General features: G+C 44.2%; 1 protein-coding gene across 6 annotated transcripts in view; it reads right to left on the bottom strand.

Moving 5' to 3' along the window:
- LOC101794161 (voltage-dependent N-type calcium channel subunit alpha-1B) overlaps positions 1-23,080 on the bottom strand; it is a 297,197-nt gene that overhangs the window by 237,211 nt on the left and 36,906 nt on the right. Inside the window, exon 1 of one of the 6 annotated variants that reach the window (XM_072025253.1) lies at positions 651-845. The exons of the other annotated variants lie outside the window; for them this stretch is intronic. The gene's annotated coding sequence lies outside the window, so the exon portion shown is untranslated. Of the gene's footprint in view, positions 1-650; positions 846-23,080 lie in introns of those variants that run through there. 6 annotated transcript variants of the gene reach the window in all.

The raw sequence follows: 23,080 nt of genomic DNA, 5'->3' as shown, positions 1-23,080 counted from the left end.
GCTATTTTACTTTGAAGTGCAGCACATAGAGAAATTGTGAGGACTAGGCTAGATGTCTGTAGGTCACTAAGCTATCGTTACAAATACAGCCATAGGGTAAATCATAAAGCACTAAACATGGATCTCAGAGCTCCCCCTCTCCAACATGCATTTCCAAATTAGAAGGGAATTGAGGCCCTGTGCAAGTGAAATTCTGGGTCTATAAGGCAATATCCATTGGTTTAATATTGGTGTTTAATTAATACCCAGACAGCACAGCCTTTAACAGTGCAGTCTGAGTGCAGCCACCTTCTTTAGCAGGCAGGTCTGGCACTTGTGCCCTCCCTGTACCACGTAGCAGACAGCTGTCATTGCCCACTACTCAGGATAACAGCAGAGCCTTTGTTCTCTACACAAAGAGGCTTCATAAGCTTTATCTACTAAGTGAATAGTCATATCTCTCGTGCTGTGGTAGACCTTAATGCAGCATCAGCCTAATATAAAAATTACAGGCTTCTTTAAAGCGATGCTACTCCAAGGGAGCAGCAAGCTATGGTCCAGAAAGCAGCCACCTCCCAACAACCCATCATAACCACCACAACAGCCCCAGCAAACCTGACCTGGCCGACACCCCACTCACCTCAAACACTTTCTATACAAAAGACACATACCTAGCACCAGGAAAGCTGCATTCTCCAGAGACTCGACAGTCTAAGATCCAGACTGGATAGATGCCGTTATCCTCCTTTCGGCATGGAGAAATTCAGCAGCAAGGACCTCACAGCCCCACAGGAGAAGCCAGCGCCGAGACCTCAGCTCAGCCCCTTCCTGCACCCAGCCTTAGCCTTCCCCTTTGGCACCAGGTGAGCTGCTGGTCATCCTCTGCCCTTTAAACCTTCCCTTTGCTCACCTGGTCCCAGGACTACAATAAGGGTTTGAGCCACCTGGCAGAGATCTGCTCAAGGCTACAACCACCTGGGAGCTGGGTTGAGGGGGACTCAAGGCCTCCAAACAAAACTTTGCCTGCTGAACTCAGTGATATTTCATTTTTCCCATCGGTGCTCCCTCAAGCACATACCTATGAAGGAGATCTTTCACTGGGATCTCCAAGGAAATAGGGCAAGCAATGCATTGATGAAATATTTTTCTCTGAAACCATTTCTGCATTCGGAGCCTGCTTGTTGAGCTGAGGGAAGTTGCGTTACAGCACCAGAGAAGCCAAGTTTTCAGGACAAACCTATCAGTTGGTCTTCATAGGAGGCCAAACTGAAAGCACGGCCAGGACAGCAGCATCCCACTGACAGCAGCCCCCCAGCAATGGCTCGGTGCCTGGGCACTGCAGCAGGTTCCTCCCTGCAGACACTTCCACCTCCTCCACACAACTCTTCTGGGAAGTCCTGCTTCAGATCTGATTCCAGAAGTCTCCCAGAGCCAGAAGATGAAGTTTCTTCACTTCTCAGAACCCCCTTCCAAGCCCCACAAAACAAGCCACCAGCTTACCATGGCTCATTGCAAGCAAAGACCTTTTGGCCCATGGAGTCTGTTTGCAGCAGCAGCCCGTAACTGCTTGTCAGAAAAAACACCGTCAACACACATTGTGTTAATCAGTGCTATTCACAGAAGAAAAGCAATTTCTTCCTGATCCCTCCAGGTAATTATATTTTGCCCTGAAGCATAAGATTTGATTATGTTTAGTCCCATTTTATTTAGAGCCTGAAGAGAGACCATGAAGTCTCAGATAGGAGTGATAAAAGGAGATGATGCTCAAGTCCAGCCTTCTGCAAGTCAGCATCTGACCTAAGTTAAAATCATTCAAGCACAATAGGGAAAAAAGTCCTTCAGATTTTAATCTATTTGCAGAGGGCAGAAATGCTGGCTGAATCATGAACTCCAGGGAATATGAATGCCTCCCAAAGGAAAGAGGGCTTTCTTGTCAATGTTCTTTAAAAAGAAAAGAATGTTTCATGTGGGTGTGTGCTGTTGTTTTTTTCCACTGTAGAGCAAGTGTCCCATCTTATTTCTCAAATGGTCTTTTCTTTGTTGATGCCTCATCTATTAATAATCCTTCACGGGAAGGGGAAAAGAAAAAGCAAGCTTCTGTCAGACATACAAGCTGTTAGTCTGAGATGGACAAAAATAAACCAAAGCAGCACAATTAGCTGCAGCACAGGTCAGTTGTCTGTAGTTGTTCAGTGGCTAGAACAATAACCGCACAAAACTTCCCTTATGGAACAGGGAGTTGGACAGTGCTCTGGATCCGTGAGTGTCCTGGAGGCTTGGAGTACATTTAGGTGGTTTCCTGAACTGCCCAGCCCTAACAGCTCCATTGGTAACCTCTATTTGGGACCAAGAAAATATTTTCCATGTCTTAAAAATACAGAGGAACCAGGTCATGCCTGCACTCCTTGTGGAGTCAGGATATTCAGGGAGCTGCCCTGGAGCCAAGCGCTTCCTTGAGATATGCAGTGTTTTTTCCATAGCATTCATTGAAAGTGGGCTCTGATCCCGTCAGAAATGGTAATGATTTCCCCCAAATCCTTTCTCCACAGCAGAATTACCTCCTCCTGCCCACAGACAGGGCCCTGGCTGCCAAAGTTGGCCAAGGAGCCAGGGGCTGAGCACAGGGGTGGGAGCAGAGCCCGTGGTTGGGTTTTTGTTCCTCCCTCAGCCACCCCAACCTCGGGAGTGGGGCAGCATCCTCAGGGGGAGCCTGCATCAGCTGAAGTTTGCCACTTGCTAAAAGAAACCTTCGTGCGTTTTCGCAGGTCTGCTCTAAACTACGGCCCTTTGAAAATGGAACAGAATTTGCTGGAAACGTCAGCCCGGAGCTTTGGTGGTGGGTATGTTAAAATGCCACTGGTAAGTGAGATCAGTCATACTTCTGAGAGGTGTGAAGTGTATCAGGGAAGCAGCCAACTACCTGCGTCACATTGCAGGAGACTTGACGGTGCCACCACATTTCCTGTGAAGGCACAGATGCCGTCTGAGCCCACAGCAGACCTGCTTTCTTGCCTGCTCACACAGCACCCGCAGGAGGAGTCAGCATTACTGAGACTAAGGCTTTTCTGAAGATGGCAGCCCTCAAAGCAGGCTTTAGCCTGGGGACAGGGAGGTGAAGTGAGAATGAGAAAGAGGTGAGCCAAGAGTCCAAGGAGAATAACCATGCTTTGCCCCCATGATCAAGATGTTGTCACTTCACAGCTCCATGATGTGCTACAGGGTCCCTCGTCCCCACCAGAGTGACCCCAGAATTTGGGACTGCCTGGCAGGCATATTCCTGCTCAGAGCAAAACCATAATTACTAGCATCCTTCTTTGCCATGAGCTCTGCTGCAATTTTCCCAGTCTCCCTCTTCTCCTCAGGGCACTCACCTGCAAGAAATTTTATTCAGCCATTAATATAGCTGTCTGTACTTCTCAGGTCCTTACAAAGGGTCACAGCCTGGCTTGCAGGGTTGGGGGTTTCTGTTTTCCACCCAAGTTTGTCTTTCTGCTGAGCATACGCACTGGCTTGACCCAGGTAGGTGAGCCCAGTACCCATGCATCATCTAGCAGGAGTAAACCACTGCACACAGCAAAAGGGAGGGACTACAACCACACAGCAAGCTGCTGGGGCAAAGACAAGCTTTGAATCACGTTTTCTCTGGAGAAGTCAGAAGACAGCATCATCTCCCTTCCCAAACAGCACCAAGTCAAAGCCAGCTGCTGCACAAACCTCTGCAGCACCTGCTGCACCAAGCAGTGGGACCAAGCCTTATTTTCTGGGATGTGATCGAAAGATGGGGTCCACAGGGATCTCAACAACTGATGTTTTCTAAGGGGATGGATGAGCTGTAGCCCCTTTGGCCAGCATAAGGGTAGGTGTGCAGCAAGCAGCCAGGATTGGGACTGCACCAGCCCCAAGAGCAGCAAGAAAGCAATCTCCATCATCCCCCTCACATATGGGGAGACAGTCATCACCTTCTCTTGCCAGCAGCCAAAGCATTCAAGGCATCTTGGAGAAAACAGCAGGTGGACCTACTCCAAAAACCTTCAAGGTGTACCAGGGATGGGGACTGCAGCCACCCCAACGTGGAGAGAAAGGGTGTGAATTACTCACCTGGAGTCAACACGGATCTAACCAGCCTGAACATCTCTAGCAAAACCCCTTTCCCACTGCTTCCAACACCCTTCTCTCACACCTCTTTCCTCCTACATCTTGTGCTGTATTTCAGCCTTCACCAAGCCAGAGCTGGCGGTCCCTGAGCTTCCTGCACCACGGAGCACGGAGGAAGAACATGAGACTGCACATTTCCACATGCCTCCCCAGCCTTCCAGCTTAGGGTGGCAAACAGCAGCAATAAACAATCAAAATATTAGTTTACGAGATAATGCCAGCTATTGCCAAAGCCAGCAAGAAATACGCTCATCCCAGAGCCGTTTAATTTCAGTGGTACGAACCCTCGGCTTGTTGCCAAGATATAGAGCCCAGGCTGCGGTATATTAGCATAGGCTGCCTTATCTGCAGGGAAATAAACTCAGACCTGCTGAAAACAGTTGAGTGGAATATCACCATAGAAACTAGGCAAGGAAATGGGTGAAGTGTCTCTCCCCAGCTAATTTCAACATGACAGCAACCAGAGAAGGCCAACCACTTTGGACCGAGGCAGGGTGGGCGAGAAGGATGCTCGGTACTGCACTGGCCCGAGGGTGGATACATGCTGGTGGGGACACCCCCCGCCCACCCCTGGGCTTTATTTGCAGCCACGGGCAGGCTCCCTCTCCCGCCGCCCACCACTGCTCTGCATCCCCCACGGTGCTGCCGTTGTGCCGCGCTGCCTCGTCCCGCGCCTCCGCTACGAGCGCACGCACCAGCCGCAGTCACGGGTGCGTGGCAGGGACAAAGCTCCCTTTTCTTTTTCACCTGCATATTTCAGCAGTGGAGGAAGGGAGTGATCTGGGAACACATTGCAGAGCCGCCGAACCTAGTTCCCACAACACAAATTTAAATCCATCCCTAGCCTGGAGACAATCTTGTGCGCAACTCAGCCTTTCCTGGAGAGAGAGACCTCAGAGAATCCTTCTTCAACTACAGACTGGAAAAAATGCTTTGGAGAAAAGCAGGAATCCCAGGAGTGTTCCTTGCTCACCCCTTCCCTTCCTCCCAGGTTTTCAGGTGCCACAGAACAACCACATCACCATGTCTTTTATGCAGCACCAACAATGCTGGGCTGTCTTGAGATGTCATGTACACAGGTCCTCAGCCTCTATAATATAGAGAGAATAAGCTCCCCAGGTCATGTTGTTTGTAAAAAGTACAAACATCATGCTTTCCTTGTATGTACTTTATTGCTATTTTTAATAGTTAAATGCAATTCCTACCTGTGTTTCATAAGGAAGAGGAGCCATTGATTCACTGGCCTACCATTTCTTATTTTTCATATTTCTTATGTCCCCATTTAGTCATCTCTTTACATTAAATGACCCCAGGCTTTTCATTAATATTACTTCTACTGTTTTTCATCTTGACAAGTTCTATTTCTGCTCCATATGCACCATTAGACACAAGGATCAGAGTAACTCAAGAAAGGGTCTTTCACCGATATAATGGTAAGCTTGTTTTTCTATCCCACTCTAATCCTAGCATGTTCATTACTGTTTTCACCATTGCTATGCATAAAGCATATTTTCCACTCACTCTCAACAACATCAGCCAGATCTACCTCAGCCCCCTCCCTGCAGTTACCACCCCCTCTGGGTGCAGTGCCTATACCAGAAGCTCCAATTGTCCCCACCTATGGTGGGAGCTGTGGCTGTCAGCACCGATATCCACCTGCTATCTTGCTGCCCGTCCTGCTAGCTTGGTTCCTGCCTCCTGCAATCCTTCAGTCTTGGCTAATCTCACTAATTACATGAGCCTTTGACCCCTGCATCTTCACAACCCACTTTTCTGGACCATTAACAAATACATTATAGATCAGTGCTAAAACAGATGCTGCTAGCGCTTCCTGCTAGCAGTGATGCAACAATTATAGTCTTACATTTAAGCTTGATTTCTTCTGAATCCCATTCCCAAAACATAGATGTGTAGCTGTTGTGCTTGAGAAAGTAGCTATCCTGTCTAACAAACCAGAGATTAATAATTGACCTACATGTTTAAATTGAGCCTCTAATTGGCTTCAGATCTGATTCATATTTCTATAGGTCCTAGTATAATGGAGTGCTTGGATCATCTGTGGGCTTCTTGCAAATGTAGATAAATAGGTTAACAAAATGAAAAGGTATGTGATAATTTCTGGAATTAAAATAATTTCAACATGGTGATTGGGCGCTAAGATTATCTACAGTCGAGCCACATTTCTGTTCAAAAACAGTATCAAGGAATTTGCTTAAATTAAAAGCTCTTCTTTTCAGATGCTATGAATTTAGAAGTTCTTGAAAAAAATACATTGACACCAGCCCAAAGTTATCTATATGTGTGCATGGGGGAGGGAAGTTATTATATGTGCACATGTAGATCTGTAGATAAAAATATATATGGGGGGAAAAATGTACTTTTCAACCTTAACAGCTCTAAAAATGGTTCCTGTTTGGAAGATCCAATGTGAAATATTAAAGGAGCACTTGGTCCCAATGGGGCAAACAGCTATATAAACACTGCAAAAAGAATTCCGAAAAAAAAAAAAAAAATCCTTGACCAGATTTTGGTTCCTCCTCCTAAGTGAGGTGAAACCTGCCTGGTTCTGTCTGGGCTGGATGGTGGGACAAGCACCAGCAGATATGAGACCCTAATGGATAAGGATACAAGTTTGTCAAACCGTCCAGCTCAAAATAAATTTAAGTGTACATAAATATGTGTATGCACACACATTTAGGAACAGAAGAAATCCCACATTTGGAAGCAGTTGGAAACAGATGAGTGGCCTGGCTGCACCTCTCCTGCCTGAGGGCTTCCAGGACAGGACCACAACTGGACCGGGGCCATCTCAGGCAAATTGCTTTACAGACAAGTGTACAAACAGGCTGTAAGACAACCCCATCACTGCACAGCTCAGCTCCGAAAAAAGCCCAGACAAAAGGAGACAAGCGTACGGCGCATTCGGGGCGGTGATTGGCAGGCGACACACTCGATCCAGGAATTTGTTTTGAAAACTGTGTGATCATTTTTCACTCAGCTCCAGTTCCTTTTTCCTCTCAGGGAGAAGCAGAGGGGACACAGGAGTCCTTAATTTGAGAGAGGGGGTGGTTATTGAGTGTTTTTCGCCTTGAAGCTCATTCCTCCCCTTCCTAACCAGAGCCCCATTTTATAAGCACACAGCTCTTTTCACAAAGATCATTAAATCTTTAAAGCATTTAATGAAAAATAAAATGAAGTGAAGGCTGCTTTCTCATGGCTTTACTGAGATCTACAGAAAACGAGGGACCCCTCTGTGGCCACTCCTGTCAGTGCAGAGGCAACGATGTGGGTATAAAGGAGGGGAGAATTAAATCTTCAAGTGCCTCTTCAGAAATTCATCTTTTTTTTAATACTTTCCCAGTGAAAACACAAACACACAAAAAAAAAATAGGCTTTGGTTCTTATGGGGCAAAAGCCACCTATGCTTTCATCTCCAAGGAGCGCTGCACAGACAGAAATCTTTCTGGCTCTTGCCTGGCTCAAGTATGTCTTCTGCCAGAACCCCTTCTGACCACCAGTGTCTGAAGGCTGCCCAACCTTCCCTTTGTTATGCAAAAGCATCTGTAGTTCCCTGTGTTTTCCAGGAAAATGCTGGTAGGAGATTCTTAACCTTTCCACATTTCTTTTTTTGTTTGCTTCTAAGGTCTGAACTGTTTCAGTAGACTCTTCAGATGTTAAACTGAATTTAACAGCCAAGACCTGCAGCCAGCAATACCCAGATGCCACATGGACAAATCGTGTCTTACATGTATTTCTTCTGGCATTACAGACTCCAGCAAAAGAGACATGCTGCTTCTTTGTGTAACAATATTCTTCCTATCAACATGCTTCTTCAACAGAGGTTTCAAAACCATCCAGACAAACAGAATAAAAGCTCTTCTTTTTCACCTCATGCCAGACTACATCTTTCTATAGAATATCCTTTCAGGGCTTGGTGCAAGGAAGCAATCAAACACTTGCACTTAACCTCGTTTCCTCGTTCTTCTGCATCTACTTTGTTCTGTTTCCCTGTCAGGTTTGAGTACTTCCCATGCCAGCAGGCACAGACCCTTTTAATTCAAGAGGAATGCATTTCAAAGGAGGCTAGCAATGGAAATTCCTGATTGCAGACACTTCCCTGGGGTGGGGAAGAAAATCATATTTCTGAGTGTGGAAACAATGAAAAAAAAAACAATTATTGCCACCTGGAGTTGAACAAGAGATCTTTTCAGTTTGATGATCCAAATGAAGAACTTAAAACTTTTGTGAGAATGTTTCAAGTGCTTTCCTAGGGGAAAAAAGCATTTCAGAGAAGCCATGTTAGGTCAAATAAATACTTAGTTTGACCAGAAATCAAATGACTCAGACATCATAAATTCTTTAACTCTAATTTTCATTTACAGCTTGGATTGGTGTTATTTCAAAGCACAAGGAGTATAATTTCAAATACATAAAAACAATGTATTAAAGAGTATCCAAGATGAAATACTTCTCAAACTTCCTTCCTTCCACATTTTTGTGGAATGAAATCAACAAATGTATTAATTGATTGAAAAAAAATAAATCTCTTATCTTCCTCTCCCTTACAGTATTGCTTCTTTCCCTATGTATGGTCTTAAGCAGCTCTTTTCTGGAGAGCCCTTTGTTCAGAAATGCAGGTAAAGCAAGGACACTTTGAATAACTTTGAAACAGCTCAACAAACGTGTCGAATCAGAGGTTAGAAAATGGGGGTGAAGGAGAACTGGTCTGTCCCAGCCCCCAGAACAAGGTTAAACCAGAGCTGAGAGACTTCATGCTGCCTTTCCTTGGCAGCAATCCAGGTGGCCAACAGTGTTATAACAACCCATTAGCAACCTCACCCAGCACCAAAACATATAAAACACATCATTTCTTGGGGAAAAAATAAAATAAAAACATCTTTTTTCCCTACCAGACTCATTTAAAGGTGAGTAAGGCAATAACCTCTTTCTCCATGCAACTCCTGTTTTTACATGATATTTGAGGCAGCTGAGCAACTGTGAACACATGAAAGGGTGGTAACTGTCCATAAGCAGAGGCCTTGTTATTTTTCAGTTGTGTGGTCTCCAGACACCAGAACCATCTGAATAATGTCTCTGACATCAAATGCAAGTCTCATGCCCAGTTTTTATCCCTTCTTTTCCAGGCTGTCTGGATGGACCAGGCTACAGATCCCCCCAGCAGGCTCCCAGGCACTGTCTCAGCATCAAAGCAAACATGTTGGTCCCAGCCATGCTGAGCCCTTCACAGCAAGCCCCAAGCACCTCTCCACACCTCTCTTTGTCCCACACACCAAGTTCTTGTGTCCATTTATTGCTCCAGGGCTACATTTTCCTGCTTCAGCTCACCAGGAATTTCCGAAGGTTTGTTGGACAGTCTGCTCCATGCAAAGAGGCAGAAAGTATCAACTAGGCTGTGCGGAAAACTGTTTGCAGCCTAAAACCCAGAGAAGAAGCTTGCAGAGCTCATTTAGAACAATCCCAGACTTCCTTCTCTTTTCCTTTGAAGAAAAAGATCATGAAGTATTTGGTCCAAATTAGCTGAAATAAACTGTACAACTGAAAAATTAGTCATTCTGCGCCTCTACCCAGGTGGGTGAATAGATACTCCTGACCACGATGATTTACAGCCAGGGAACAAGATGAGAATCAGACCTGGTATTTCTGCCTGACTAGGAGTATTTTCAAGACTAAAGAAAAATAACATTATCCAAGAGGAATAAGTGAATCAACTGATTATGGAAGAAGCAGTCATTTCCAGGAAGACAACCATAAAATCTCCAATGTTGAAACAAAATAGCACCATTGGTATTTACCATTGTCATCCATCATTTTAAAGATTTTTTTTTCTTTTTCTTTTTTCTTCTTTTTTTTTTACTAGCTGGGAGGGGTTCAGCAAGCTCATTCAAAAACTACCAGAGATGCTTTCTGCTGAATTTGAGGTCCCCAGATAACACTGTTGTTCAAATACACAATGACAGTAAAGAAAAACAAAAATAGGTTTCCACCAGAAACCACATTTTCATTTCATTCTCTCTCAGATTTCCAAACTTACGTAACAAGGAGGTCCCAGTGGTAGTGCTGAGTTTTTATAAGAGCCAAGGGTTCTTCACCCAGCCTGCAATGGGTTATTTTCTCATCATTCAGATAGTGACTGATTTTATGCAAAACTCAGCTCCACAAGTAAGACACCCTGTAATTAACAGTCATGATCCTAGATGTGCACAGCACCTCTCTGACCAGGTTGTTTTATGAGGTGCAATGCTTTGCTCACACAATTCACTGGTGTGGCCACTGGGACAGACGGCAGGGAGCTACTGCACAGCCTACAACAGTGCCCTGCAGCTCCAGCCAGGAAGCTAAGAAGAAACCATACGCAATTAAAGGTGCAAGGAAGACAGATGCTAAGATGTGTCATTGCCAAGACTCTGGGACGGGGAAAAAAAGAAACAGTTCAGCTAGAAGTGTTGTGTGGGCTCAGTGACCTCGCTGGGTTGGGGCCTCACTTTTATATCTGCATGAGGAAGATCTGCAATGAACTTCACACTGAGCTCCAGAGGAGGAAGAATTTAGCATGCTCTGCAGCCTGCTCCCTTTCCTAGTCTTAAAAAAGCAGGCAGCTGCCTAAATCAAACATGAAGATGACTGCATTTTTGTTCTATGTTGCTCTCTTACTATTCTATTGCATCCCTCCTTCATTTCCTCTCCTAGAAGATGGGTAACAGTGATGTTGCTCTCACATCTTGCCTGAGATATTCAGGAATCATCTACTTGCCAGCTAGCCTCAAGCTCTTCGGCGAAAGGTGCACAGAGGCTGGAAGGTGCAGAGAGGCTGACCATCTCCATCAGCCTTCATGATGGATTGCTTGGCGGATGTCTTTGTGGAGCCACTTTGACTTGCCGTATGTCTCAATAAAGATTTCATTCCAGAGCAAAAATTTGTCTCATGTCTTAGCTCCTGTTTCATGAAAGTTTCTACTAATGATCATCAGTAGTGCAGAACTGTAGGGGCAGATGCAATGAACAGAAAGGTGGTCCCTGTCCTCCACAGCAGGCGGGTCCATAAGAGACACTGATTTCAACATTTAGTCGTGATGTAACAGATTTCCATTTTTACAGATGGGGAAATAGAGGAAATTTGGCCTGAGGTCAGCTGCTATAATGGAGGAGTTCTTGCCTTGCAGCACCTCATTCATCCTATTTCGTCAGCCACTTAATCATCATTTAATCCAAGGATACTCATTCATTCTGGAGTCTCTCAGCCCTGCGGGGAGCCTTTCACAGTGTCATCTGAGATATTTAAAGCTGGGTGGCTTGCAAGGACATCTGGGAGGATGGCATCAATTGTCTGCATCAGGTTCCTTGACCCTTACTTTGAAAGGCTCCCTCAAACCAGGAGAAAAATAGAATAGTGCTAAATAGCCCTTATGAAAATGGAATGGCTCAACAGCCGCACATTCATTTTCTTAGATCATCAGGGCCATCTCGCTTGTGATCCTAAGCATAAGAGAGAAGTGAAATCTTTTCTGAAAACTTCTCTTTAGAAGGCCCAATGCAGATCTGCAGTCTCGAGAGATTCATGCAGACACAGGCGCCCAAGAGATTATATTTTAATTTTTAAATAGCTCTGGTTCATTGGGTCATTCCCTGCTTAATGACACAGACTGATGGTCATTCAGGTTGGGGTTGATTTTTCCTGAAGCTTTGGGCACCAACTAGTCATTATGAAATGAGGTAATTACAGAGCCAATTCATTAGCCTGCAGACAGGTTCGGGTCTCAGCCATACGTTGCCCAGCCTTTCACATCCCTAGAGGCTCTGGGGTGGACAGAGAGAACTTGCCCGCATGGCTTTCTGTTCATGATCTATTTAAATGAGAAGATGTGAAAAGACAATCTTAGGGTTTGGATTTATAAATAATAGATGGAATAGTACTATAAAAATTGACAAATTGTAAACTTCAGAGAACAAACCACAGAAGAAACACAAATCTGAGTGGTAGTCTGTAAGATTGAGTGATCACCTCGGAAATTGTGGAGCTGGGATCTATATTCACATTGCTAAGGCTTCTTTCAGATGCCGGAGTCAGTTCCTCATCTATAACCAAGACAGCAGTTTCAGAATTCAGTAAGATCAATCATAGAGCATTGGCAAAATGGAAGAAATTACTTTCCTGGAAGAGAGTGGACTGAAATTTCCAGATGCTCGGTGACACCAGTTGTTTTTCTCAGTTGCACATAAAATTACAGGGGCCAGATTCTTACTCACGGTGCCTCAAGCACTGAGAAGCAGAAGCTAACTTGACACACAGGAAGATACGAGTTATGTTAGCCTGTACATTGGTTAGACTTTCCCCTCTCCTTTCATCAGCAAAATCCCATCATGAGATGTTCCTAGAAGCATCTATTCACAAGCACAAGAACAGAGTAGAACACATTTGCAACAAAGGACGATGGCAACAATTTGTTATTTGCTCCAAAAGGATCAAGAATGAGATGCAAAATTGGCATGCTGTTCTGAAGACCTAACAAGCAACAGGGTGACTGCAAATCATGCTGGTGTCCAGGACAAAGTCATCTAGAGATGTGCTCCAGCCACACTCCCAGCCTCAAGCAGTTCTACAAAACCAATTAAAACAGCTGGAAAATTATCAGGACCCGGAGATTATGCATATTTTTGGTTCAGACCAACTTGAAAGGGACAATTTGAAGGACTTTGTGGCATGAGGGGCTGGAAAGACTTATTCTGAGGTACAAAGGATTAGTTTATGGGACAGTAATTACTCTGCAGTAACGGACATTAATCTGAAGTTACAAGGGTTCAAGATATTTCATTATTCGTTCTGCACCCCATTTACAATGATATCATTTCAAAGTGATGGATTCAAATTTACGCAAGTGATGCTGGAATAGGACAGAGAATATACTTTCTATGTTTTATGAGCATGAAGAGATCCATAAATTTTGAGCGAAAGAAGTCATTACAAAGAGAAAAAATATTTTAGCTGTCAATCTGACTCCCTCTATTGCTGAGGGACTAATTCGGCAGGGTACAGCAGCCCTGCAGGCAGGTGCCAGCATTCATAAGGAAGGAATTCAACACCACAATGTGGTCAAAAGATGCGGGGGCTGATTTGAAACCCGCTGAAGTCAGTAACATGAGTGTCGAGGCCCTACCAACTAGAGCAACCTGCTCAGTCGTGGATGCAAAACCTCTGCCTTTCTGCTGGCACAAAGAAAGGCCCTTTCCAAAGAGGTGTACAGCCCACCCGAAGCAACGTCTGTGCCACAGGTTAGAGGAGGGTCTCAGCCAACATGTCTTCAGTAGGAATGAACGTGTTGAAAAGCCCCTCTTGGCACGTAACACCAGAGAGGAACATTTCTAAACTGGAAAAGACGAGGCTCACTGGGAGCTCGTTCACCATCCCATCACTCTCTTGCCTTGGTACAGAACCCAGCACGCCAAAACATTTGGAGCTATATGTCCTGGTAATGCCTACACAGAGCCCATGCTACAGGAACAGCACCACACAATGTTAGGGTACAAACCATTATACCACCTTTAGAAAGGCTGAATAAAGGGAAAGAAATCCAAAACCTCTGCCTGAATTTGCACCAGAATCAAGTTCATCTGTCAAGTACACGAATCAGCCCAAGTCAGCTGGGGTTTGCATCTCCCCTTTGGAGCAAGAAGTATCAAGCACTGACATAAAACACACACAGTCTGCAGGATCACATGGCTAAGAACGTGTTGCTTTTCCAAAATAAATAAATAACTGAGTCTCAAAAACTGCATTAAATCTGTTACTGGAGAATTCTCAACCTGGAGAATATAAACCCACCTCAGCAAGAAGAGGAGATATTAACTCCAAATGATGTAATTCCAAGAAAACTAGTTTGAATATACATTTAATGTTTCAAACAGCTTTTCCTATGCCTGCTAAGCACTTCTGCCTGAAACAAATTTGATTTCAGTATAATTTTATATATACCAACAAAATGCAAATTAACAGAGCAATAGTCTGGAGTCTTCATTCTTTATCTTGCCTGTGTCTCAATTCTCCATACTTGCAAACTGAATATCTGCTCACAGATTTTTTTTTTTCCAAATATGCAGCCAAATACCCCATGCCACATTGTGTTTCTTCCCTCTAATATAAATAATGTTCACTTAACAGTGAACGCATTAGTTTAGCAAACAATATTTCCATTGAGTTGTCATTCCCCAAAATAATCTTCTTTTGAGTAGAAATTTTCCATTCTCATTCTCAGCTGAAAGGTAATTTTTCTCCCCACTTATTTCCATCTTTTCAGCATATCTTGCTCTTATTTTTAATTTTAAAGCAATGGTAATATTTCTCAGCAAGAAAGAAACGCACGAGAAGTCCAGACATCTCCCTGAACAACATCTAAGGCTTAATTTGGAAACTGTTTATAATCCATTTAACAGTCATTTGAATGTTTGTGAGCAGGTCAGTAACATTAAGGTGCACCATTCACTGAAAACAGTGCAAAGCACCAGAAACATAAAAACAGAGAGAAGGGCAGAGGAAAGTGCCCAGAAAACTACCAATTCCTTTATCAGTGCAGCCGAGAAAGCAAGGCAGCAATTAGTGCCCAGGGAAGCAGATGTCACATTTGGGTTTGGAAGACCTTGTTTCTCCAAATTAATGTGGGGCAGAGGGTAGCAGGCAGGGTTAATTTTCAGCCATCCACTCATGGGTCAATTGTTGTCAGTTGTTGTCTTCTCCTTGTTGTCAGTCAAAAGGATCATTTTCAAGGGCAGCCACTACAACCACTAGTGTGCTAAACTCATCTGTGGGGTACAAATATTTTGCAGAGCAGCTGTCTCAAACACAAATGGGACCACCCTGGCATCAATAGGGCTGTGGACTCCCCAGAACACTACAACAGTTAACAGTGGTGAAGATCAGCATTGCTCAGTGCAGGCTTGCAAGCAGTAGGTAACATCAGCAGGGACATGTCCATGCCAGAGCACCCCATCCCCTCTCCCAGGTGGGAACCATCCAAGCTCCATGCCATGCCATGCAACATATCAGGTTTTGTCCTGTTGAAACCAAAAAGCCCACAGCAGCCTTTGAATCGCCCTTTGCAGAGCCCATCTACAACAGTTCTGGCCCAAGCAGGCCCAAAAGATGGGGAGCAGGACTTCATTTACTTTTTTTTTTTTTTTTCTTCCAGACAAGCTTTGATTCAGACACTTGAAATGAAACCAGATGCAAAGAAGATTTTATTTCAGAGTTACCAGACATGATTTAGGTTTCTGTTGTTGGTTGTGGGTTTTTGTTGTTGTTGTTTTCCCTCCCCATCACTAGAAACAACTTAAAGTGAACTCAAACTGTTTTTGTCAACTCAAACAAACACAAAATCTTCCCCATGACACAGATGCACTCCATTTGAGGTTGTTTTCTCCCTTGCTCCTCCTGGAAGGAGTACACTATCTAGGCCAGCAGCTTCATCCACTTTCTAATCCTAAAAATAAACAGTGTTTGTTCCTTGCCCCTTTTGCTTCACAAGATCTCAGATGTTAAATATTCAAGCAATCCACATATAGAGAACTGATTCATCTCAATTATTCTTGGACATTTTCTTCCTAAAGTACATATATACCAAATAAAGAAATAATACCACAAGGGTTTTTTTCCCTCCTCAGTACAGCTATATCACCAAGTTTAAAAGCCACTTTTCACTAACAGATGGCAAACGGGGCTAAATGATGGGATGAGTGGTAAAAGGTTTCAGATGAGCATTCAGTACAAGTTGCATAAACTGTCATCTTCAAGCTGAAATGTCCACTAAGATGTCCCTTATCACCATCACCTACGTGAATTTTTTTCTTCCCGTGTGCATCTATGCATCATGGGGTACATACAAAAAAAAAAAAAAAGACAAAGCCAGAATACCACCTCTTCTTATTGTATATAGTTTTACACTTCTGGGTGAAGTTTTCTAGGTGTCTGAGTGATCTTCAGGAACTGATGAAGTGGCAGAGCCCCTTCCTAAATCAAGGACTGTGAGGAAACTCCCATGGCTTTATGTGAAGCCTTAGAAATCTTTTGCTTTGTATTGTTGCTCTGAAGCTTGATAGAAAAGGAGTCTATACAGGAGAAACGACGCTATTGCTGTTCCCAAAAACATGCTTTGAAAGTATTAAGTGAAAATTAATGGTTACTTTTGTCTTTCAGATTCCTATACCTCCCTTTCCACCGTAAAATAAGAAACATCTTTCTATCTCACAGGGGTGTCATGAAAGTGAATTATTGTTTGCACGAAGCACTCATACTATAGCAATGAGGTCCATAAAAAGAAGCCCAGAAGGAAATTAGGATTCCCTTCTTCAGCCCCCAGTTTGAATGGAGAGCTGTAAATAAGACCCAGGGCTGTGCATTGAACAATAAAGACGGCAAATGAGATTAGTGCAGTCCCAGATTAGTGCAGCCTCAAAGCTGGACCCTAGCGGAGAAGCATGGGGATGATCAAAGCCTGGCACAAAGCAGACAACACTGTTCACAGAGCAGTTCTGTGCACCACAGGGGTGCAGCTGGGCTGAGGCAGACCAGGAGCTCTCTTCCCGTTGTGCTGCACCCCACAGGAGCAAAGCACTGAGATCAGATTGAGCTGCGATGGCACCTGTCACATGCACACTGCACTTATGGGTTGTAAAAGGCTCCAGGAGCAGGTGTGCAAGTTAATATTCGACTGAGCGAGAACATCTGCAGCCCATCAGCACAGCATGTACCTTCCCACCGGGCTGGTGCTCAACCACTCCACCGTGGGCACCTCGTTCTCCTCCATTGGCAAGCACAAGGTCGAAGTTCAGCTTTTACAGAGTGGGCCATCACTTCAGTAGCAGGCCATCACGGAGACTTATTAAGGGACAAGACATTGCTGCAAGAGGTGGCATCTTTAAGGATGCTCTGATTGACTGCTGGCCCCATCCGCACAGGAGCTGGGTATCACAGCGACATGATAAAAGTCTTTTGCCAGCTTATTTTGGTTGGATTTTTTTTTCCCTCCATAGATTTAGATTAATGGCATTACTTCAGTAACTCTTGCCAAGCTTGCCAAAACATCCCCTTGAAGGGAATATGGAGATGATTTTTTATTTTTTTATTTTTTATGTCAACATCATTGAACTGAAACATTTGAAATTTGATCTTTCCTCTGTGGAAGGTTGTTACATTTTCATGTCACAAAGCCAAAACTATTGAAAACACTAAAAGCCCAAAAAAATTTCTTAATCCAGATTAGACAAGAGTTACTCCTCATTTCACTCAATTGTCTTGCCTCTTGAATCTACTTTCCATCTGAAAGTCAGTTCTTTCAGTGCTTATGTATGGCATGAAACAATTTCCTTGATTTTTCAGAGCTACAAGTGAGCCAAAATAACAGTTATTTGCACAACTAAAGTGGTTGCGCCACATCCATTCCAATACCTATCAGACAGCTAAATTTAACTGCTTAATTGCAGGGGGCAAAGAGGGGAACAGCAAGAAAGGCTGCACCTGGCAGCAAACAACTATCTCTCTTTGCTTCGGGAGCAGCACTGGGGCTGCCTGAATAGTCTCCACTTCATCCTTTCATTCCCCTGCTCAATGCAGGAACAGGATGTCAGATCTCAGGTTGCACATTTTGTCCAATCTTAAAATCTACGCTTGAAGAACTACAGCAAATCTAAAAAGGAGAAAGCTGAGAGGTTTAATTACTTTTATCCGTGTTTGAGAGGCACTCTCGAATATATCCAGGGTTCCAGGAATCACAGCCCCAGTGCCAGGGAGAAAATGAACAGCAAGTGGCAAGCTAAAAAAATAAAAAATAAATACAAAAAAATCCCTGGTTCCGGATATTTGCTGAAACACAGCTTGCTTCCAAGAACGTCGCACCATTAGTCTGGCTGGGGCTGGTCTGCAGCAATGCCCTTTCCAGTCAAACCCATCTCTCCCCTACGAGCTTACACCTTTTTGCATTACTTCTGGGTTCAGTGGTAATGCCCTTGCACAGGAGGCAGCTCTTTGGAAGGGCACCAGGTCAGTTTTGTACCTGCTGCCCCACGCTGATGCTTTAGGTAAGGCACTGAGCAGATATTTAGACACACCTTGTGGAGTTTCATTCAAGTCATGCAGAGCAATCCAGGTAGTCTTATCCCATTTCTATGAGATTTAAAGGTTTTATTGTTATTCTGTGTTTGATCCTTAACAGAGTGTAGACATGAGTGCGACCCAAGGTGTCTGGTGAAGATTAGCACTCAGCAGACAAATTCTCTGTACCTCAGACACTCACACACTGCCCAGCACTTGGCTGCAAACACCATGGGGCTCTGTCTCTTTGTTGAGTCCCTCAAACCATTTGCCTGCAGCTGAGCTGCCCACACGCCATTTGGGGAACACTGGCACAAGGCAGCTGGATTTCACTGATCTCCTCCCTTCCTACAAACTTCCCTGCAAGAAGAAGCACTGGGACGTACACCAAGGCCTTGTCTCTGCCCTGAAGACAGTCTGACATTAGACATTAGGAGGAAATTCTTCACTATGAAGCACTGTAGCGAGGCACTGGAACAGGTTGCCCACAGAAGCCATGGATGCCCCATCCCTGTAGGTGTTCAAGACCAGTCTGGATGGGGCCTTGACCAACCTGATCTAGTGGTATGGCAGGGGGGTTGGAGTTAGATGATCTTTAAGGTCCCTTCCAACCCAAGCCATTCTACGACTCTATGCTCTCTTCATACCAAATTGCTTTGGCTACTGCAGTCTCTTGCCCAGTCCCCTTCGATCCATCCATCCTGGTGCCACAAGGCTCCAGGTGGAGAGTCTTTCCAAGCACAGTCACTGCGATCCCAGCTTCAGTCATGATTCCCATGCCAGCAGCAGGGTGAATGCAATGTTAACCACTTCCAGAAACAAGCTACATGGGGAGCACAGCATGGGCACTCATTAAGTCGGGCCCCATGGAAGCAGCAGTAGAGGGGATCCTCCATCACCTCTATTTTACAAGGTCATGATCAGCCTTACATGGAAGTGCCCACGTTTCATCTTTGTGTCACATGCACTGCCTACACAACGCCTGCAAGGACATCAAGCCTCATGCTATAAGTGGTCTTCCCCCCATATGTAAGGATCCCCTTACAAAGCATATGAAGGTGATTTGAACAACCTAGCCATGGGCAGAAGATGACTTCTCCCAATCCTCTCATACATCCAGAGCAGCAGGCAAAAGAGAGATCAGTTTCCAATGCCTGAAAGAGCTTTTTTAATCTGAAACCTGAAGGGACACATCAATGCAACTGTCTCACAAGCCCCATTTAGGAACTAGGAGCAAACTTGACTCAGATACAAGAACCAAGCACACTCCTCCCCAGTAGTGGTACTATTCCCCTCCTTACATTGCCCCCACTTCTTTGCCCTTCCCATAGCAGGTCTGCATCATCATCATCTCTGCATCTTCATCTCTACATCAGCTGCTGCCCAAAGGAGCCAGAAGGGGTGACTATCTCCAGCATATCCCCCTCCCCCCCTCCCCCCCCCCCCAAAACACAGTGATGAACTTCTAGTCTGGAAATCACACAATGCCAAAGATTCGTAACTTCCCACAAACCATTCTTAGCTCTCAGAAGTTGTTTTCTGGTTTTGAACAAAGAGATCCACTGACCACTAAGAAATCCAGTTTGTAAAGGAAGAACAGGTGTGCAGCCTCTGTTTTACATGCTTCCCGTGTGAAAAATGGTAGCTCAGCTACAGTCGTGCATGAAATGAGATGAGAGCATGGTGAATTGTTCTCTGGGAACTGGAGGTAAAAACATTGTTCAGTGGAGGCAGGCTGGGGACAGCATTATTTACCTGGCCATTTCAGAAAGCCAGGCATCCTTCCTTACTAGAGGGTGTGATTATTGGAGAAATCACACTCCAAAACATTCCTCCTCTCAACACACTTAGGTACTTGGGCAATGCGGTTATTTCACAGATGAGGACCAGAGATGCCAAATGGACCAGTTTGCACTGGCCTTTGTGCAGTAAATGTTGGTCTCCACTCACCCAGGCTGGTTTCCAACCACTGGACTGTCCTTCTGTTTGGGACTGGTTTGAGAACAAGGACCATTTATCACATGGTGAAGTGGCAAGCCCATGGTCATACTGCAAGGAGTACCAGATATCTCTAGGGTTTCAGATACCTGCTGCACGGAGCTGGATGATCAAGGCCTGATGGAGCTCAAAATCAGAGAACGGATAAGCCTGGAAGGGACATCTGGGCACCTTGTCCAACTCCAGCACACACGCCAGGATTCCTACAGCAGTATGCCCAGGGCCATGTCCAGGCACCTTCTGAAGGCCTCCAAAGGAAGGAGTCTCTACTACCTCTGGAGCTGATAGCGATGTGATAACTTTATGCAAGCAAACCATCTGTAACTTGGGGGTTAACATTTATAGTAGGGCAGAAGGATTGCTCCCTCAAAACGCACTGGTAATAGGTTTACACCAAAGTACATGACACTTGTCACTTGTTCCTGAAGAGCTAGGTTGGCTTCTGCAGAGCTGCCAAAAGCAAGGATCAGGTTTGTTCCATACAGATGTGATTGGGAGGACCAAGCAAATGGCTGCTGCACCACAAGCCCTGTTTCAAAGTCACTTTCCTTGATCCTATCCATATTTCAGAACATCTCCAACTGAGCCCCATTAATGTAATTGATTTTTAATGGCATTCTCAAAAACAAATGTGAAGATTTTAACGGGCTATTAGGTTGAAATTAAGCCTCACCTAAAATTTCTTCCCTAAAAACAAAGGTTTCCAAACATGTAGGGTGTTATTCCATTCCTGCTAATGGACTAGGAGTTGCTGACCTGGAAGAGGGACACTAATTCCCCGTATTCCACTCCACATAATATTGATCCAATCACTGCTGAAGATCAGAGGTTTGTAATTACAAAAGTGGAGTTCCCTGGTACAAGGGAAGGTTTTCTCCTGCTTCCCACACAAACAAGATCAGAAAGCAACTCTAGAGGATCTGAAACAGAATTTGATAAACTGGAAGACTTCCAGGATAAAAATAAAATAAAATAAAATACATGCCCTGTTTGCTTTTGTTCTGTGGGTTCCCAGAGAAGTCCTAGACATTGGCTGATTTCTCAGATCAGGCCTTCGAGACCCAAACAGCTGAACCCTGCCAGTGGTTATAGCCAATGGCTTCGACAGTGCTGCTTTCCCAGAGATGTTCATCCTGCTATAAACCATTGCAGCCTCCATCCTTTTCCTGGGGAAAGAGATATTGGGCAAGAACTTCCAACTTCTCTTTTTTATTAATTACCTATAGTCACCATAACTTTTCAAACTCTATCCATGGTTTCACAAGGCCAGGACATTACCCTGAAAGACTGACTTTGCCATAGCTGGCATTCATCTTTCTCAACTCAGTCACTTCTGCTCCAGCAAGAGTTGAGCCACTCCTTTTTTGTTCTCTGGCAAATCAGTGACAATACTTCTGGACATTTTGACTCAGAGCATGTCACCTCCCCCAAAGGTCCAATCTTTTCTCAGGTTAAAATCTGACAGACACCCACATTTGCAATTTCCCCTGTGTGGCACACCATCGTTTTAACACATTCCCCGTGGTACATGAACACTGAGCTCCATGCAAGATTCTCCCACTCACTGTGAGTGAGCATCTGCATTTCTAGAAGATTATGCTGTTGCCATTTATTTTACTTCTGATTCAAATTTTCCTCACTTGATTTCAACGTTTTTGAAGACTTATTTTTACTTCTTTTGAGAGATTTTTAACTCACTTCTTTTCAATACTGTCAAACAGTCTTTTTCACTAGTATATTATGAATTCAGGTACCATCATTATCTTCATTTTTAAAGGGATGGAAATATGGACACAAAAGAGGAAAGCAATGGCTGCAAATCTTCATTAGCCAATGGAATAAGCAGAAAAAAAGAAGGAAAAAAAAAAAAAAAAGACACCCAAAAATCCCACTCCATTGCTCAATCTGCTAGGCAAGGGAACTGAAACTGTATTATCCTGGATCTGTCTCAGACACAGCATTATCTGCAGCTATAGTCTCATGTTCTTTCATGTCTCCCAATTAAAGCAAGAAAATTAGATCAGACAACTTCCTTTGTCCTTTTCACCTCTCGTGAAAGTCAGGGGTTACCATGATTTTATACCTGTTATAATTAGCTTTAATGTTGTAACTCAGGAGGAAAAGAATAGTGTTCTTTTAATAATAGACTTAGGGGATCATAGAGAGGTTTTTTATCATCTTTTCCACAACTGATAGCTAAGTTTATTCTTTCCAAATCCTCTTGGATTTTACATAACCAATTTAAGTATTTTATTCCTTTCTATTGCAAAATAAACTTGAACTATGCAACAAGCTCAGGATTCACCCAGACAGTCCAGGCCAGAACTTCTGGAATGTACTGCTCCTGCCCAGGAAGCTTGTAAACAAGGCTTGGATTTGGCATCAAGAGACAAGAAAGGCAAACTTTTTCATTTCAACACATCTCTCAGGGCAGCAATAATCTGCATAGATAAGTGATGAAGATACAGATGTTATCAGCTAAATGCTTTGGGGCTGATACAGCATCACTTACTTGGAGCACGTGTTTATTAGCTTTCAAAGATAACGTGATTTAAAAAGAAAAGAAAAAAAAAAAAAAAAAAAAGACATTTAAGGAGTTTGCTGGACTTCAGTCTTTGTTCCTAGCATCATCTCCATGAGAAGACAGAACCTTTAGCCATAGCAGCCAGGATGCAATGATACACACCTATCAAACTGAGACTTCAGGCTTTCATCCATCTTTTCCCCAGACCTACTTCTGATGCCCATCAAGAGAGGTGTTACCCATCTACCAAACACATGGGACAAAACTACTTATTTCTGCACAGTGCAGAAGTAGGTCAATGCCACTTTACACAGCCTTTGGCTACCACT

This window comes from Anas platyrhynchos, chromosome 18 (genome assembly GCF_047663525.1).
Source record: "Anas platyrhynchos isolate ZD024472 breed Pekin duck chromosome 18, IASCAAS_PekinDuck_T2T, whole genome shotgun sequence".
In the NCBI taxonomy this organism is placed as follows: domain Eukaryota; kingdom Metazoa; phylum Chordata; class Aves; order Anseriformes; family Anatidae; genus Anas; species Anas platyrhynchos.
Note: the sequence above shows the minus strand (reverse complement) of the source record. Positions and strands in the feature narration are given on the sequence as shown.